Source organism: Ailuropoda melanoleuca, chromosome 17 (genome assembly GCF_002007445.2).
Source record: "Ailuropoda melanoleuca isolate Jingjing chromosome 17, ASM200744v2, whole genome shotgun sequence".
Taxonomy (NCBI): Eukaryota; Metazoa; Chordata; class Mammalia; order Carnivora; family Ursidae; genus Ailuropoda; species Ailuropoda melanoleuca.
The window spans coordinates 19,203,510-19,210,889 of record NC_048234.1 but is presented as its reverse complement, the minus strand read 5'-3'; positions in this window follow the sequence as shown (position 1 = coordinate 19,210,889).

The window sequence follows — 7,380 nt, the reverse complement described above, 5'->3', positions numbered from 1 at the left end:
AGTATCTCTTACTCTGTAGCTTCATTTAGGACAATACCAGAAAAGAGTCAAAATCGTGTTGTACAAATTAAGGATCTGAGGAAGGGAGGGTGAGAGAGAAGGAGTGATCCCCAAGACAGCTCTGAGGAAACAAAGGGGCTTTCCTCTCAGCGAGGACTCTTCTCAGATCAGTAAACATGGGTGTTCAAGCCAGTGCCTATAAAGCTGGATGTATTCCAGTCTTCACATTCTGAAAAGGAAGTGAGATGTCTAGCATGAAGTCAAGGAGAGGAGTATGGCCTGGTCTAGGGTGGGGCCATAAAAAGGTTTATAGTTTTAAGACAAACATTATGACACTTATCATTCAAGGAAATGTAGGACCCTTAATTGCCGAGTCATCAAGCTCACTTTAAAGAGACTTGTGATCATCTCTCTGAATCAGACGCTCAAAAGATGAGGATGACTATTCCTAAGAATGTATGTTGGTTTTTAGATGTTTATTTAAGGAAAGAATGTCAAATATCTTTGTAGAAATGATGATGACATGATATTTATGCCAGCTGCTGGAATCAAAGCAATAAAAATGGGTGCTGGGCAGTGGGATATCTCACGTTTCTGACCAGTCTTCCTGGCTGGCTATGGTGGCCATGGTTCTGGGTGGAATTTTGTGACTTTGGAGGGGCGGGGGCCCGTATTATAGGAAAACAAGCCTGAAAGGAACTGTAGCCTTTCACTAAATTTTTACTCCAGCCTTTTTTACAAGCATGCAACTATCTGCTGCAAGTGGGTCAAATATATTTTCATCTAAATATTTTAGAAAATGTATAAATTATTACTCTTTTAAAAGTTAGAATTCAAAATTAACTTTTGCACTATTGCTATTGCTGGCCAAATTTGTGAAGACAGATACATCCCATTTTTTATAATTTTTCCCTGCTCCAGGTCCCCAGAGTTTCAAGGAAATTAATATAATAAGCCAACTTACCCTTATTATCATTTAAATGTTCCCAGAATTATTTATATTTTAAAAGAAATTAAAGTTTGAAGAAATTCAAACAGTTGTTAGTGGTGGGGTTTTATCATTGATAGTTGCAATAATTCCCATTTATTGAGCGTGTATGCCATGCTAGACACTGGGATTACGTATATTCTCTCATTTAATGCCATGGGCTCGTGATGAGATACACCAAATGATAGTTTTTATTGTAATTCATGCTGATTATTTACTTATATCTTTTCCCTCAACAAAAAAACATAAAATGGCCATTTAAAAGTGATGAATGTAAGAGTATAACATAATTTTGAATAGAGAGTAAGTGGCCAAATGGGCTGAAATGTACACTTCTTGGTTTCTTAATTATTGTGAAACTATCATATTTTGGCTGTTTTCCACCGGTATGTGAACACATCGCAGATTCTGTAGTATAAAAAAGTAGAATTGGATGGAGAGCAAGTTCAGAATATCTCTCTCCATTCCAAGAAACTAATACACGTAGACTCCTGACCTCCATACCAGTCAGTGTGGCCTCTTTAGATCTCTTGCAGAGGAGAGTCAAAGGGGGGGGATGGGCAGCAGTCTGTGGTGTGGAGTGAAATCGCACCCAGGCCTCAGGATTCAGTCCCTCATTAGAGCCTTTCAGGCCAGATGGCAAACCAGGGGGTGATTGGGACGGGGAGGGGAGGTCAGAAATATTAAGACCCTCTTCAGTGCAGAAGGGACACCCACTACAAGGCTAGGTCTAAGACAATAGGCAGCAACATCTTGGTTGAAGGGGCAGTAAAAGGAGGTAAATCTCTAGTCTTGCATAATCTCTGGGCTGGAGACCGGCCAAAGGATCACACACACTCAAATTCAGTGCTTTGAGATCGCTGGGATGACCACAATGGTGGTGAAATCAAGTTTAGGACAGTGTTCTAAGTGCCTACATTTTGGGGGAGGAAAATTCTCGAGATAAGAAGTAAATGGGTTTGCCAGAAGAAGGCTTTGGCACAGTTCAACATATTAATCTGATTTTTCTTCATGTATTACCCTCTACCTGTGCTCCCCTTCTTTGTAGCCTAAGAGTTGATTTCCCTTCCCCAGCCTGCCAAAGCTGAGACATAGAAAGTACCATTTTCATAGCTGAAATTCCACTCGCATTTTTCACAGTTCCATTACAAACATCTCAGGCGGGCTCAGTTCCTCGTTGAACAACTTCCACAGGCCAGGCATTCACAAGGCATTGCGGAAGAGTCAAAGATATTAAATATGGCTGATGCTGTTATGGAGCTCACTGTTGAACTGAAGACATGATACATATATTCAAGAATAATTAAGTAATAATTCAAGGGCTAGAGAATATGAGAGTTTAAGGATATGTCTCAGGACAGTGAGAGGAAAGGACAGCAAATGTTATAAAGTAGGGGAAGGAGGAAATCCCAGGTGCTAGGAAGCTCAACAATGAGGCCAGATTCGGCTTGGACCCTGGAGAACGGAGAAGATGCCTACCTCTGAGGGTGTGCGTTTTTAGTCCGTGCAGGCTGCTAAAACAAAACACCACAGAGCAGGTGGCTTGTAAACAACAAATTCACTTCTGACCTTTCTGGGGTCTGAGATGTCCAAGATCAAGGTGCAGCATGGTTATATTCTGGTCAGGATCCTCCTCCTGGTTTGTAACTGGCACCTTCTAGCTGTGCCCTCACATGGCGAAAGGCGCTCTGTGGGGTCTCTTTCATAGGAGCACTAATCCCATTCATGAGAGCTTGACCCTCATAACCTAAGAAACTTCCAAGGGGCCCATCATCTTAATACTATCATCTTTGGGGGTTAGGATTTCAGGATGTGAATTTGAGGGGACACAAAATTCAGACCATAGCATGTGGAGAGCAGCTTTTTAAATAATTTTATTTATTTATTTATTTATTTAGTGCATACAGGATAAGTTTAACAATAGAAGAAAATCTGTGATCCCTTATATTTTAGGGGGAATGTAAATTTGTGCAAACTCTGAAAAGGATAATCTGCTAATATCTATCAAAATTATACATGACCCAGGAATTCCACTTACAGAAATTTACCCTACAGTTGTATTTTCATATGTGAAAAATGACATATGTATAAGGATTTTCATTGCAGCTTTGTTTATAATAGCAAAACACTGGAAATAACCCAAATGTCCATCAATAGGGAACTGGTTAAATGAATGGGGTGGCAGAATCCAAACAAGAGAGTATTATATTAGGCGGGCACATAGATAAGGAAGTTCTTTCAGTACTGATATGAAACAGATCTCTGAGATACGTTTATTGTTAAATTAAAAAAGAAGGTATAGAAGAGAGTATGCTATGCTCATTTTGCACATTATATTAATTATGTATACAATGTTTATACTATGGACACTTTGCTCACTAGGTACTTTGTATGTATATTGTGTACACTTAATTTGTATATTATGTACACTGTGTATCCTTCCAGATGTAAATTTTGCATTTTTTGAAAGGGAAAAATATAGATACACATTTGCTTGTATGTGCAAAAAATGTATATCTGAAAGGATGCATAAGAAGCTGGGCTTTTTAAAAAGATTTTATTTATTTGACAGAGAGCATGAGCAGAGGGGAGGGGCAGAGGGAGAGGAAGAATCAGACTCCCTACTGAGCAGGGAGCTCAATGTGGGACTCAATCCCAGGACCCTGGGATCACAACCTGGGCCGAAGGCTGAGCCACCCAGGCACCCACATAAGAAGCTATTAAGACTGGTTGGTTTTGGAGTGTCATATTGGGTTCCTAGTGGGAGAATTTTACTGGTAAGACCTTTTGACTTTTAAAACCTGTAAACATATTACCTATTCCAAATAAATTATAATTTTTAAAGTCTGAGCTCAATTATTTGCCTTCCGAGAACTTTCAAGTACTTGTAAGGAAATGATAACTCATTAATGTGTAAGACCAAATATAAACATCCAAGGTGAGGGAGTTTAAACAACTAAATTCAACCACCACTGGGTTTTTAATCAGGACTTGAACCCAACTGGACTGAATTATTTTCTTTCATTTACCTTTTACCTATTTTTCACTGGTTTCACTCCCAGTACAGCCTTGAGTATGGGGAAGCACGATCAGTTTATTTATGGACTCTGATTTGCACACTGTGGATCTGGATCTGCATGATAATGAACGATACTATATAAAAAATGAATAGACCAACATCAACCCCTTGTTTATGGCACTATAGACATGAAATATGCTTCCATAGATATGAAATAACGAAAACAACTGGACCTTGGGGAGACTTGCGAGTATGATCGTAACATATGTATCCAGTCTGAGAACTGAGTTTTAACCCAAGTGAAGTTTTTGCATAACTGCAAGGTGAAAGTTTTGACCAGCATTTTTGGGGTTATTGGTGACTGTCAAAATCCCCCAAACTTAGGCTTCCCCTTTCAGCATCTTGGCTTCTCCATGGCTATCTGAAGACCAAGCAGCCCGTCTTTGACAAGACACAAAAGCTGTTTTCACCTCAATGCTCTGCAGTTGTGAAAAATGAAAAAAAGCAAGATCACGGAGAAGTTACTCAATAGACAACAAAATTTACATAAGTGAAACTGATTAGAAGAACTTTTTTTTGCTGTGAGAGTTAAAATGCCATGTCAAGCCTGAATAATGAAAAATATATCAGCAACAACAAATGACTGACAGCAGCTTCTATCTGTCAACCAGTTCTCTTTGCAAGGTTGGAATAAGTTATAAATGCTAACTTATATGAGATCAAACAAAATGGTCTCTTCTAGGACATTGAAGAGGCTCCATGACTTCAAACTTGGATTAAAATGATTCAGGCATCTAGGAGAAAACGGAAAAAACAACAAACCCTTGTTTGTACCTACCACTGCTCTAAAATTTGCTTCACTCTGGGTGACAATGGAAGGTGAAAAAAAATTGAGCTGTACTGAGAAATGTACAGAGATTTGGGAAGAGCGAGAGGTTCCTTTAGAGACCAGGAGTCAGACCCAAGCTCCAGTCTTATTAACTCTATGACTTTGGGTATGTAGTTTAACTTCAGGGAGCCTGTTTCCTTGGGTAAAATGGAGTGAAGTCTAAATGGACTCCATCTCTAATATGCTTAGTAGAAGGCGTGGCGAAATCAGCTTGTGTATTGATAGTATTGATACCAAGAAATGATTTATTAAATTATTTTAAGGTCCAAGAGCTATGTATCTAATTAGACTGGCATTGTTATGGATGACTTTAAACCATTTTTTAAATCAAAATTAATTTTCCAGGGCGCCTGGGTGGCTCAGTCGGTTTAAGCATCTGCCTTCAGCTGATCCCGGGGTGCTGGGATTGAGCCCCACATCAGGCTCCCTGCTCAGCAGGGAGTCTGCTTCTCCCTCTGCCCCTCCCCCCACTCGTGCTCTCTCTCAGATAAATAAATAAAATCTTTAAAAATTAATAAATCAAAATTCTGTATTATTAAATTTTTATTTTTAAAATTAAAAAATTTAACATTGAAATGTTTAATTTTTCCTTCTACAAAGTAAAATAACTGAATTAAAGTTGTGTTGGGTTGAAGGTCTAAGTTGATCATCTTAATAATTTTGGAATTTTTCATTATGTTAAAATTAACTAGAATTTCTTTTCTTTTTCAATTTGCACATTTAAAATTCTGACATTGATCCCTTTTTGATTCATCTGGGCCTCCATGTCAGTAAATACTGAGCTACCATAAAACAGAAATTACTTACATAGGATAATGTAACTTATTTAGGGACAATTCAGAAAATATTTATTTGGATAGCTGTGTTTTGTTTTGTTTTAAAGAAAGATGCTTCACACCTTGGTAATTTCAGAACAGACTGTTCTCTAGTGGAGAGCAATTCCTCTTTTTACACCTCGAGTCAAATATTTCTGTCTATTCTTCAGTCAAATTGAAAACAAAAGATAGCAAAACAATGACCCTGTTTGGTTTCTCACTAAACAGAACTGAGCACACTGTAAGTGAGAACTTGTCCTCTTAATTTGAACAAACATTCATTCCGTGCCTACTGTATCTTCTAGGCTTTATGGAGACTACAGAGATGACCCCCACATCCACGCTGCCCTTAAAAACATGAGGACTGAAAGATACTGTCATAAGTTACGGGCATAGCTTCTCCTCCTCCTCCCAAAACAAAACAAAAGACACAAATAATAGTGTTAGGAAAGCCACTGAAGCGCCAGAAATTCATTAAAGCAGTCTGAACTCAACCTTTATACTCTCTACCACTGAAGTCGTATTTTACCAAAGCTTTGCAAAGTTATTTCACGTATTTTGAGGCCTCATTGGTCCTAACCCAAATGTGGTATTTTTGTGGTTTCATCGGTTCTAGTGCCATATCAGAGCACTAGAACATACGAAAGAGATTTAATAAACAGTATTAAGATTTTTAAAAATATTTACTGCATCTTGAGCAATATTCTCCGTGCTTTGTGTGTATTGATTCAATTAGTCTTCCTAAAAAACTCTATGAGGAAAGGGCTGTTATCATCTCTTCTTGACAGTTGAAGAAATGGAGGAACAAAAACTTTTAGATAACTTGACCAAAAATCATGTGTCTGGTAAGCTCTGGCCACAGGAGGCAAACACAGTTTGGCTTTGGAGCCCATGCTCTTGAACTCTGCTAGGCTACCCCTGAATAACTTACTGAGTCATGTTAATGAAGAGGTTGCAAAGCTTAATACTATTGCAGTAAGCATAATACTGATACCTACCTTTGTTGGACAATTCCAGAAGCAGCCTGATGTTTGTTTGCCTGCACATTTTTGTTTTTCCAGGCTATGGGAGCTTATCTGTCTAGTGTTGCTATAGATAGTCTTGTATATGTCTTTGATGACTCCTTGAACTTATTTCTGTTCAGTACATACCTGGTAAGTTCCATTGCTGAATCATTGATAAATACATACATAAGAGAGAATCTCTGGGGCATAGTGTGGAAATGTGGGAAAATGTACCAGGTTGCATTCCCCATGTTGGTGTACGGGAACCCCACTTGCTCCACATTCTTACCAACATCTGGCATTTTGTTGCTTTTATTTTAGGCGGTGGTGGATCTGTAGACGTATCAAATTATGGTTTTAATTAACATTGTTTTGGTAGCTAATGGAGTTGAGCTCTTTTCCATTTGTTTATTAGCCATGTGGCAATACACTTTCACAAAGTGTCTTCTTACGTGTTTTGTTCACTTTTTATTAGGTTGTCTACCATTCATTTGTAGGAATTCTTATCAGATTCTACATATAAGTCCTTTGTCAGATTTATTCTCACACTGTGTGTTGTCTATTCTTTCTCTTAATGGGTCTTTTGATGAACAAAAAGCTCTTAATTTTACGTAGTCCTGTTTACCAGTTTTTCCCTTTTGTGTGTGTGTGTGTGTGTGTGTGTG